A 12982-nucleotide genomic window follows, 5' to 3' on the forward strand; every position below is an offset into this window, starting at 1 on the left:
GAATTTCTTTACTTGTGGTTGGTTTGTTGAGATCTGCTATTTCTTCTCAAGTCAGTCTAGCTTATTTGTGTACTTCTGGAAATTTGTCCATTTCACCTTAGTTGTCTAGTTTGTTGGCATATAGTTGTTCATAGTTATGATTTTTTTTTCAGGGTCTGTGGTAATGACATCCCTCTCATTTCTGATTTTGTTTATTTGCATCCTCTTTTTATCTTTGTTGGTTTAGCCAGGGGTCCATCAATTTTATTGATTTTTCTCAAAGAACCTACTTTTGGTTTAATTGATTTGTTTTATTATATTGTTCCCCAATTCATTTAATTCTGCTTTAATCTTTATTATATCTCTTCTTCTATTTGCTTTGGGGTTAATTTGCTGTTCTTTCTCTAGTTCCTCCAGCTGAGCAGTTAAGTCCTTGATTTTTGCTCTTTCTTCTTTTTTTTTTTTTTTATTAATTAAAAAAAGAATTAACAAAACAATTAGAAATCATTCCAATCTACATGTACAATCAGTAATTCTTAATAACATCACATAGTTGCATATTCATCATTTCTTAGTACATTTGCATCGATTTAGAAAAAGAAATAAAAAGACAACAGAATAAGAATTAAAACAATAATAGAAAGAAAAAAACAAAAAAAAACAAAAAGAAAAAACCTATACCTCACATGCAGCTTCATTCAGTGTTTTAACATAATTGCATTACAATTGGGTAGTATTGTGCTGTCCATTTCTGAGTTTTTATATCCAGTCCCGTTGTACAGTCTGTATCCCTTCATCTCCAATTATCCCTTCTCTTTTTTTTTTTTTTTTAATTAACGGAAAAAAAGAAATTAACCCAACATTTAGAGATCATACCATTCTACACATGCAATCATTAATTCTTAACATCATCACATAGATGCATGATCATCATTTCTTAGTACATTTGCATTGGTTTAGAAGAACTAGCAACATAACCGAAAAAGATATAGAATGTTAATATAGAGAAAAAAATAAAAGTAATAATAGTAAAATCAAAACAAAACAAAACAAAAACCTATAGCTCAGATGCAGCTTCATTCAGTGTTTTAACATGATTACTTTACAATTAGGTATTATTGTGCTGTCCATTTTTGAGTTTTTGTATCTAGTCCTGTTGCACAGTCTGTATCCCTTCAGCTTCAATTACTCATTGTCTTACCCTGTTTCTAACTTCTGCTGGACTCTGTTACCAATGACATATTTCAAGTTTATTCTCGAATGTCCGTTCACATCAGCGGGACCATACAGTATTTGTCCTTTAGTTTTTGGCTGGATTCACTCAGCATAATATTCTCTAGGTCCATCCATGTTATTACATGGTTCATAAGTTTATCTTGTCTTAAAGCTGCATAATATTCCATCGTATGTATATACCACAGTTTGTTTAGCCACTCTTCTGTTGATGGAGATTTTGGCTGTTTCCATCTCTTTGCAATTGTAAATAACGCTGCTATAAACATTGGTGTGCAAATGTCCGTTTGTGTCTTTGCCCTTAAGTCCTTTGAGTAGATACCTAGCAATGGTATTGCTGGGTCGTATGGCAATTCTATATTCAGCTTTTTGAGGAACCGCCAAACTGCCTTCCACAGTGGTTGCACCCTTTGACATTCCCACCAACAGTGGATAAGTGTGCCTCTTTCTCCGCATCCTCTCCAGCACTTGTCATTTTCTGTTTTGTTGATAATGGCCATTCTGGTGGGTGTGAGATGATATCTCATTGTGGTTTTGATTTGCATTTCTCTAATGGCCAGGGACATTGAGCATCTCTTCATGTGCCTCTTGGCCATCCGTATTTCCTCTTCTGAGAGGTGTCTGTTCAAGTCTTTTTCCCATTTTGTAATTGGGTTGGCTGTCTTTTTGTTGTTGAGATGAACAATCTCTTTATAAATTCTGGATACTAGACCTTTATCTGATATGTCATTTCCAAATATTGTCTCCCATTGTGAAGGCTGTCTTTCTACTTTCTTGATGAAGTTCTTTGATGCACAAAAGTGTTTAATTTTGAGGAGTTCCCATTTATTTATTTCCTTCTTCAGTGCTCTTGCTTTAGGTTTAAGGTCCATAAAACCGCCTCCAGTTGTAAGATCCATAAGATATCTCCCAACATTTTCCTCTAACTGTTTTATGGTCTTAGACCTAATGTTTAGATCTTTGATCCATTTTGAGTTAACTTTTGTATAGGGTGTGAGAGATGGGTCTTCTTTCATTCTTTTGCATATGGATATCCAGTTCTCTAGGCACCATTTATTGAAGAGACTGCTCTGTCCCAGGTGAGTTGGCTTGACTGCCTTATCAAAGATCAAATGTCCATAGATGAGAGGGTCTATATCTGAGCACTCTATTCGATTCCATTGGTCGATATATCTATCTTTATGCCAATACCATGCTGTTTTGACCACTGTGGCTTCATAATATGCCTTAAAGTCAGGCAGCGCGAGACCTCCAGCTTCGTTTTTTTTCCTCAAGATGTTTTTAGCAATTCGGGGCACCCTGCCCTTCCAGATAAATTTGCTTATTGGTTTTTCTATTTCTGAAAAATAAGTTGTTGGGATTTTGATTGGTATTGCATTGAATCTGTAAATCAATTTAGGTAGGATTGACATCTTAACTATATTTAGTCTTCCAATCCATGAACACGGTATGCCCTTCCATCTATTTAGGTCTTCTGTGATTTCTTTTAGCAGTTTTTTGTAGTTTTCTTTATATAGGTTTTTTGTCTCTTTAGTTAAATTTATTCCTAGGTATTTTATTCTTTTAGTTGCAATTGTAAATGGGATTCGTTTCTTGATTTCCCCCTCAGCTTGTTCATTACTAGTGTATAGAAATGCTACAGATTTTTGAATGTTGATCTTGTAACCTGCTACTTTGCTGTACTCATTTATTAGCTCTAGTAGTTTTGTTGTGGATTTTTCCGGGTTTTCGACGTATAGTATCATATCGTCTGCAAACAGTGATAGTTTTACTTCTTCCTTTCCAATTTTGATGCCTTGTATTTCTTTTTCTTGTCTAATTGCTCTGGCTAGAACCTCCAACACAATGTTGAATAATAGTGGTGATAGTGGACATCCTTGTCTTGTTCCTGATCTTAGGGGGAAAGTTTTCAATTTTTCCCCATTGAGGATGATATTAGCTGTGGGTTTTTCATATATTCCCTCTATCATTTTAAGGAAGTTCCCTTGTATTCCTATCTTTTGAAGTGTTTTCAACAGGAAAGGATGTTGGATCTTGTCGAATGCCTTCTCTGCATCAGTTGAGATGATCATGTGATTTTTCTGCTTTGATTTGTTGATATGGTGTATTACATTAATTGATTTTCTTATGTTGAACCATCCTTGCATACCTGGGATGAATCCTACTTGGTCATGATGTATAATTCTTTTAATGTGCTGTTGGATACGATTTGCTAGAATTTTATTGAGGATTTTTGCATCTGTATTCATTAGAGAGATTGGTCTGTAGTTTTCTTTTTTTGTAATATCTTTGCCTGGTTTTGGTATGAGGGTGATGTTGGCTTCATAGAATGAATTAGGTAGTTTTCCCTCCACTTCGATTTTTTGGAAGAGTTTGAAGAGAATTGGTACTAATTCTTTCTGGAACGTTTGGTAGAATTCACATGTGAAGCCATCTGGTCCTGGACTTTTCTTTTTAGGAAGCTTTTGAATGACTAATTCAATTTCTTTACTTGTGATTGGTTTGTTGAGGTCATCTATGTCTTCTTGAGTCAAAGTTGGTTGTTCATGTCTTTCCAGGAACCCGTCCATTTCCTCTAAATTGTTGTATTTATTAGCGTAAAGTTGTTCATAGTATCCTGTTATTACCTCCTTTATTTCTGTGAGGTCAGTAGTTATGTCTCCTCTTCCATTTCTGATCTTATTTATTTGCATCCTCTCTCTTCTTCTTTTTGTCAATCTTGCTAAGGGTCCATCAATCTTATTGATTTTCTCATAGAACCAACTTCTGGCCTTATTGATATTCTCTATTGTTTTCATGTTTTCAATTTCATTTATTTGTGCTCTAATCTTTGTTATTTCTTTCCTTTTGCTTGCTTTGGGGTTAGCTTGCTGTTCTTTCTCCAGTTCTTCCAAATGGATAGTTAATTCCTGAATTTTTGCCTTTTCTTCTTTTCTGATATAGGCATTTAGAGCAATAAATTTCCCTCTTAGCACTGCCTTTGCTGCGTCCCATAAGTTTTTTTTTTTTTTATTAATTAAAAAAAGAATTAACAAAACAATTAGAAATCATTCCAATCTACATGTACAATCAGTAATTCTTAATAACATCACATAGTTGCATATTCATCATTTCTTAGTACATTTGCATCGATTTAGAAAAAGAAATAAAAAGACAACAGAATAAGAATTAAAACAATAATAGAAAGAAAAAAAACAAAAAAAACAAAAACAAAAAACCTATACCTCACATGCAGCTTCATTCAGTGTTTTAACATAATTGCATTACAATTGGGTAGTATTGTGCTGTCCATTTCTGAGTTTTTATATCCAGTCCCGTTGTACAGTCTGTATCCCTTCATCTCCAATTATCCCTTCTCTTTTTTTTTTTTTTTTTAATTAACGGAAAAAAAGAAATTAACCCAACATTTAGAGATCATACCATTCTACACATGCAATCATTAATTCTTAACATCATCACATAGATGCATGATCATCATTTCTTAGTACATTTGCATTGGTTTAGAAGAACTAGCAACATAACCGAAAAAGATATAGAATGTTAATATAGAGAAAAAAATAAAAGTAATAATAGTAAAATCAAAACAAAACAAAACAAAAACCTATAGCTCAGATGCAGCTTCATTCAGTGTTTTAACATGATTACTTTACAATTAGGTATTATTGTGCTGTCCATTTTTGAGTTTTTGTATCTAGTCCTGTTGCACAGTCTGTATCCCTTCAGCTTCAATTACTCATTGTCTTACCCTGTTTCTAACTTCTGCTGGACTCTGTTACCAATGACATATTTCAAGTTTATTCTCGAATGTCCGTTCACATCAGCGGGACCATACAGTATTTGTCCTTTAGTTTTTGGCTGGATTCACTCAGCATAATATTCTCTAGGTCCATCCATGTTATTACATGGTTCATAAGTTTATCTTGTCTTAAAGCTGCATAATATTCCATCGTATGTATATACCACAGTTTGTTTAGCCACTCTTCTGTTGATGGAGATTTTGGCTGTTTCCATCTCTTTGCAATTGTAAATAATGCTGCTATAAACATTGGTGTGCAAATGTCCGTTTGTGTCTTTGCCCTTAAGTCCTTTGAGTAGATACCTAGCAATGGTATTGCTGGGTCGTATGGCAATTCTATATTCAGCTTTTTGAGGAACCGCCAAACTGCCTTCCACAGTGGTTGCACCCTTTGACATTCCCACCAACAGTGGATAAGTGTGCCTCTTTCTCCGCATCCTCTCCAGCACTTGTCATTTTCTGTTTTGTTGATAATGGCCATTCTGGTGGGTGTGAGATGATATCTCATTGTGGTTTTGATTTGCATTTCTCTAATGGCCAGGGACATTGAGCATCTCTTCATGTGCCTCTTGGCCATCCGTATTTCCTCTTCTGAGAGGTGTCTGTTCAAGTCTTTTTCCCATTTTGTAATTGGGTTGGCTGTCTTTTTGTTGTTGAGATGAACAATCTCTTTATAAATTCTGGACACTAGACCTTTATCTGATATATCATTTCCAAATATTGTCTCCCATTGTGAAGGCTGTCTTTCTACTTTCTTGATGAAGTTCTTTGATGCACAAAAGTGTTTAATTTTGAGGAGTTCCCATTTATTTATTTCCTTCTTCAGTGCTCTTGCTTTAGGTTTAAGGTCCATAAAACCGCCTCCAGTTGTAAGATCCATAAGATATCTCCCAACATTTTCCTCTAACTGTTTTATGGTCTTAGACTTAATGTTTAGATCTTTGATCCATTTTGAGTTAACTTTTGTATAGGGTGTGAGAGATGGGTCTTCTTTCATTCTTTTGCATATGGATATCCAGTTCTCTAGGCACCATTTATTGAAGAGACTGCTCTGTCCCAGGTGAGTTGGCTTGACTGCCTTATCAAAGATCAAATGTCCATAGATGAGAGGGTCTATATCTGAGCACTCTATTCGATTCCATTGGTCAATATATCTATCTTTATGCCAATACCATGCTGTTTTGACCACTGTGGCTTCATAATATGCCTTAAAGTCAGGCAGCGCGAGACCTCCAGCTTCGTTTTTTTTCCTCAAGATGTTTTTAGCAATTCGGGGCACCCTGCCCTTCCAGATAAATTTGCTTATTGGTTTTTCTATTTCTGAAAAATAAGTTGTTGGGATTTTGATTGGTATTGCATTGAATCTGTAAATCAATTTAGGTAGGATTGACATCTTAACTATATTTAGTCTTCCAATCCATGAACACGGTATGCCCTTCCATCTATTTAGGTCTTCTGTGATTTCTTTTAGCAGTTTTTTGTAGTTTTCTTTATATAGGTTTTTTGTCTCTTTAGTTAAATTTATTCCTAGGTATTTTATTCTTTTAGTTGCAATTGTAAATGGGATTCGTTTCTTGATTTCCCCCTCAGCTTGTTCATTACTAGTGTATAGAAATGCTACAGATTTTTGAATGTTGATCTTGTAACCTGCTACTTTGCTGTACTCATTTATTAGCTCTAGTAGTTTTGTTGTGGATTTTTCCGGGTTTTCGACGTATAGTATCATATCGTCTGCAAACAGTGATAGTTTTACTTCTTCCTTTCCAATTTTGATGCCTTGTATTTCTTTTTCTTGTCTAATTGCTCTGGCTAGAACCTCCAACACAATGTTGAATAATAGTGGTGATAGTGGACATCCTTGTCTTGTTCCTGATCTTAGGGGGAAAGTTTTCAATTTTTCCCCATTGAGGATGATATTAGCTGTGGGTTTTTCATATATTCCCTCTATCATTTTAAGGAAGTTCCCTTGTATTCCTATCTTTTGAAGTGTTTTCAACAGGAAAGGATGTTGAATCTTGTCGAATGCCTTCTCTGCATCAATTGAGATGATCATGTGATTTTTCTGCTTTGATTTGTTGATATGGTGTATTACATTAATTGATTTTCTTATGTTGAACCATCCTTGCATACCTGGGATGAATCCTACTTGGTCATGATGTATAATTCTTTTAATGTGCTGTTGGATACGATTTGCTAGAATTTTATTGAGGATTTTTGCATCTGTATTCATTAGAGAGATTGGTCTGTAGTTTTCTTTTTTTGTAATATCTTTGCCTGGTTTTGGTATGAGGGTGATGTTGGCTTCATAGAATGAATTAGGTAGTTTTCCCTCCACTTCGATTTTTTGGAAGAGTTTGAAGAGAATTGGTACTAATTCTTTCTGGAACGTTTGGTAGAATTCACATGTGAAGCCATCTGGTCCTGGACTTTTCTTTTTAGGAAGCTTTTGAATGACTAATTCAATTTCTTTACTTGTGATTGGTTTGTTGAGGTCATCTATGTCTTCTTGAGTCAAAGTTGGTTGTTCATGTCTTTCCAGGAACCCGTCCATTTCCTCTAAATTGTTGTATTTATTAGCGTAAAGTTGTTCATAGTATCCTGTTATTACCTCCTTTATTTCTGTGAGGTCAGTAGTTATGTCTCCTCTTCCATTTCTGATCTTATTTATTTGCATCCTCTCTCTTCTTCTTTTTGTCAATCTTGCTAAGGGCCCATCAATCTTATTGATTTTCTCATAGAACCAACTTCTGGCCTTATTGATTTTCTCTATTGTTTTCATGTTTTCAATTTCATTTATTTGTGCTCTAATCTTTGTTATTTCTTTCCTTTTGCTTGCTTTGGGGTTAGCTTGCTGTTCTTTCTCCGGTTCTTCCAAATGGATAGTTAATTCCTGAATTTTTGCCTTTTCTTCTTTTCTGATATAGGCATTTAGAGCAATAAATTTCCCTCTTAGCACTGCCTTTGCTGCGTCCCATAAGTTTTGATATGTTGTGTTTTCATTTTCATTCGCCTCGAGGTATTTGCTAATTTCTCTTGCAATTTCTTCTTTGACCCAGTCGTTGTTTAGGAGTGTGTTGTTGAGCCTCCACGTATTCGTGAATTTTCTGGCACTCTGCCTATTATTGATTTCCAACATCATTCCTTTATGGTCCGAGAAAGTGTTGTGTAAGATTTCAATCTTTTTAAATTTGTTAAGACTTGCTTTGTGACCCAGCATATGGTCTATCTTTGAGAATGATCCATGAGCACTTGAGAAAAAGGTGTATCCTGCTGTTGTGGGATGTAATGTCCTATAAATGTCTATTAAGTCTAGTTCATTTATAGTGATATTCAGATTCTCTATTTCTTTGTTGATCCTCTGTCTAGATGTTCTGTCCCTTGATGAGAGTGGTGAGTTGAAGTCTCCAACTATTATGGTATATGAGTCTATTTCCCTTTTCAGTGTTTGCAGTATATTCCTCACGTATTTTGGGGCATTCTTATTCGGTGCGTAAATATTTATGATTGTTATGTCTTCTTGTTTAATTGTTCCTTTTATTAGTATATAGTGTCCTTCTTTGTCTCTTTTAACTGTTTTACATTTGAAGTCTAATTTGTTGGATATTAGTATAGCCACTCCTGCTCTTTTCTGGTTGTTATTTGCATGAAATATCTTTTCCCAACCTTTCACTTTCAACCTATGTTTATCTTTGGGTCTAAGATGTGTTTCCTGTAGACAGCATATAGAAGGATCCTGTTTTTTAATCCATTCTGCCAATCTATGTCTTTTGATTGGGGAATTCAGTCCATTGACATTTAGTGTTATTACTGTTTGGATAATATTTTCCTCTAACATTTTGCCTTTTGTATTATATATATCATATCTGATTTTCCTTCTTTCTACACTCTTTTCCATATCTCTCTCTTCTGTCTTTTTGTATCTGACTCTAGTGCTCCCTTTAGTATTTCTTGCAGAGCTGGTCTCTTGGTCACAAATTCTTTCAGTGACTTTTTGTCTGAGAATGTTTTAATTTCTCCCTCATTTTTGAAGGATAATTTTGCTGGATATAGGAGTCTTGGTTGGCAGTTTTTCTCTTTTAGTATTTTAAATATATCATCCCACTGTCTTCTAGCTTCCATGGTTTCTGCTGAGAAATCTACACAAAATCTTATTGGGTTTCCCTTGTATGTAATGGATTGTTTTTCTCTTGCTGCTTTCAAGATCTTCTCTTTCTCTTTGACCTCTGACATTCTAACTAGTAAGTGTCTTGGAGAACGCCTATTTGGGTCTAATCTCTTTGGGGTGCGCTGCACTTCTTGGATCTGTAATTTTAGGTCTTTCATAAGAGTTGGGAAATTTTCAGTGATAATTTCTTCCATTAGTTTTTCTCCTCCTTTTCCCTTCTCTTCTCCTTCTGGGACACCCACAACACGTATATTTGTGCGGTGCATATTGTCCTTGAGTTCCCTGATACCCTGTTCAAATTTTTCCATTCTTTTCCCTATAGTTTCTGTTTCTTTTTGGAATTCAGATGTTCCATCCTCCAAATCACTAATTCTATCTTCTGTCTCTTTAAATCTATCATTGTAGCTATCCATTATTTTTTCTATGTTTGCTACTTTATCCTTCACTTCCATAAGTTCTGCGATTTGTTTTTTCAGTTTTTCTATTTCTTCTTTATGTTCAGCCCATGTCCTCTTCATGTCCTCCCTCAATTTATCGATTTCATTTTTGAAGAGGTTTTCCATTTCTGTTCGTATATTCAGCATTAGTTGTCTCAGCTCTTTTGTCTCATTTGAGCTATTGGTTTGTTCCTTTGACTGAGCCATATTCTCAATCTTTTGAGCGTGGACAGTTATCTTCTGCTGCTGGCGTCTGGGCATTTATTCAGATTTCTCTTGGTGTTGGACCCAGCAAGGTTGTAATATTTTTCTGTGAAATCTCTGGGTTCTGTTTTTCTTATCCTGCCCAGTAGGTGGCGCTCGTGGCACACGTTTGTCTGCGGGTCCCACCAGTAAAAGGTGCTGTGGGACCTTAAACTTTGGAAAACTCTCGCCGTCCTGGGGGTTCGCTAGCCGAAACGGCTTGAGCCGGCCCGGGGTCGGAACGCAGGGAGGATTGCTGGTCGCCGCAGCCAGGGAAAGAGCCCGTCCGAATTTCCTAGTCGGCCCTGGGCAACAAGTGTGGCGGGAGGGCGCCAGCGGCAGCGGCCCGCCCGAGAGAGTGCACGTTCCCCGGGAGTCACGGGTTTGGAAGGGGCCTCCCCCACCCGTCACCGTTCTCCGCGGCCTGGGGGTTTCCGATCCAATTCTCTCAGTTGGTCCGGGGGCTGCGCGTGGTGTGGGCGCCAGCCGTCTTTGTTTCAGGGGACCGCCTCTCCAATTCTCCCAGCCGGCCCGGGAAGGGGGAAGGGAGTAACTCCGGCCGCTTGCCACCCCGCCCGGTAAGGCCCGCGCGCCTCGGCGATCTCACCCGAGCTGCTTCTCTCAGCCAGCCAGCCGTTCCAGGATGGGGTACGCTGTCTTTTTTATCTCTGTTGTGGCTTTGGGCGCTTTCTGTATCGTTTCTACTCCCCTAGTAGGTGTCCTGGAGAAGAAACTAAGATCCGCGCGTCTTACTAAGCCGCCATCTTCCAGGAAGTCTCTTCTTTTTTTAATATAAGCAATTAGGGCAATAAATTTTCCTCTCAGCACTGCCTTTGCCACATCACATATGTTCTGATATGTTGTTTTCTCATTTTCACTTGTCTCCAGATATTTACCAATTTCTCTAGCAATTTCTTCTTTGACCTACTGTTTGTTCAAGAGTGAATTATTTAATCTCCATATGTTTGTGAAAGTTCTGGTTGTTTGATGGTTATTCATTTTCAACTTTATTCCATTGTGATCACAGAAAGTGCTTCGAATAATTGCAATGTTTTTAAATTTATAAAGAACTGTTTTGTGCCCCACCATATGATCTGTCCTGGAAAACTTTCCATGAGCACTAGAGAAGAATGCATATTTTAGGATGTAATGATCTATATATGTCTATTAGTTCTAATTCATTTATCAGATTATTTAAGTTCTCTAATTCCTTGTTGATCCCCTGTCTGGTTGTTCTTTATTTAGAAGAAAGTGGTTTATTGAAGTCTCCCACTATTATTGCTAAAACAACTATTGCTCCCTTCAATTTTGCCAATGTTTGCCTCTGTACTTTGGAGCTCCATGATTGGGAGTATAAACATTTATGGCTGTTTCTTTTTGGTGAATTGTCCCTTTTATTATTATGTACTGTCCTTCTTTGTCTTTTACAACTTCTTTACATTTCAAGTCTATTTTATCTGATATTGGTATAGCTACTCCTGCTTTTCTTTTGTTACAGCTTGCATGGAACATCTATTTCCATACTTTCACTTTCAATCTATTTGTATCCTTGGGTCTAAGATGAGTCTCTTGTAAGAAACATTTACATGGATCATATTTCTTAATCCATTCTGCCAGTCTACACCTTTTAATTGGTGAGTTTAATCTGTTAACATTCAAAGTTATCGCTGTAAAGGCATTTCTTCAGTCTGCCATCTTATTGTTTGGATTTTATTTGCCAGATCTATACATTCTTTTCCTTTTTTCTCTTTTTATCCCTGTAGTTACCCTTACGAATACTCTTCAGTTCTGTGCACGCCTCCAGACCTCCCTCTCCTGTCTTTTTTTTTTCAGCCAACAGAACTCCCTTTAGTATTTCTTGTAGGCCTGGTCTCATGTTAACAAATTCTCTCAGGCTTTGTCTGCTTGTAGGTCTCATGTTAACAAATTCTCTCAGCCTTTGTCTGCTTGTAAAATTCTAATCTCTTTCTCACTTTTGAATGACAATTTGGTCGGGAACAGAATTCTTGGCTGGAGGTCTTTCCTTTTCAGGATCTTGAATATATCATTCCACTGCCTTCTCACCTCAATGGTACCTGTTGAGTAGTCCAAACTCAGTCTTATGTGGTTTCCCTTGTGCTAGTAGATTGCTTTTCTCTTGCCAGTTTCAGGATTTCCTGCTTCTCTTCAACATTTGATAGACTCATTAGTTTGTGTCTTGGAGTAGGCTTATTTGGATTTATGCTATTTGGGGGTCAGTGAGCTTCTTTGATTTACATATTTATATCTTTTTGTAAGGGTTGGGAAGTTTTCCCCTATTATCTCCTCAACTAATCTTCTTAGTCCTTCATGCTTCTCTTCTTCTTCTAGGACACTCATGATTCTTATATTTGTGTGATTTGTGTTGTCCATCATTTCCCTGAGATCCAATTCAAAACTTTCCATCTCTTTTGCCATTTGTTCTTTTGTGTATTTGAAATAAATTGTCCAGTCCTCTAGTTCACTTATTCTTTCTTCTGGCTCTTCGAATCTGCTGCTGTATGTCTCTAATATATATTTTATTCGGTCTCAGTATCTTTCATCTCTGTGATATCTGCTATTTTTAATTTATTCTTTCAGATTTTTCTTTATGCTTTTTTAGTGTCTTCTTGATCTTCTTCATGTCATTAGCCAACCCAAATGAATTTATTTAGTAGAGTTGTATGAACATCTTTGATTAGTTGTTCCAAAGTCTATCTCTCCTCTGGTGTTTTAATTTGGTCATTAGTCAGGGCTATATCTGTCTGCATCTTCATATGCTTTGTGATATTCTGTTGCCTACAAGGCATTTAATTATCTTGATAGGGTTACCTTGGAAGTTGACTTCCCTCAGTCGTCTAAGGTTTTGTGTTTGCAGGACGGGCGTGGGGCAGGCTGCAGAGCATGAGGAAGGGAACAATGGCACGGTGGTGGGTTGCAGCACAGGGCTAGGAGTAGAGCAGGGGCACTATGCTGGTTTCCAGGAGTGTGCAGTGCGAGGTGTGGGGCTGTGGGGGTGGCGTGGAGCCATGAGAGCATTTTGCGGCTCCAGTAGGCCTCAGAGCCCAGGGGCAAGATGCGGTGCAGGGGACACAGAGGCAGGATGCAGTGGAAGGCAGATCATGGGGGGGC

General features: G+C 37.1%; 1 protein-coding gene across 1 annotated transcript in view; it reads right to left on the reverse strand.

The window, feature by feature from the left end:
• Positions 1–12982, reverse strand: part of SIRPB2 (signal regulatory protein beta 2) — a 59334-nt gene that overhangs the window by 21658 nt on the left and 24694 nt on the right. The gene's annotated exons all lie outside the window — the stretch shown is intronic.

Source organism: Tamandua tetradactyla, chromosome 1 (assembly GCF_023851605.1).
Source record: "Tamandua tetradactyla isolate mTamTet1 chromosome 1, mTamTet1.pri, whole genome shotgun sequence".
NCBI classification, from domain to species: domain Eukaryota; kingdom Metazoa; phylum Chordata; class Mammalia; order Pilosa; family Myrmecophagidae; genus Tamandua; species Tamandua tetradactyla.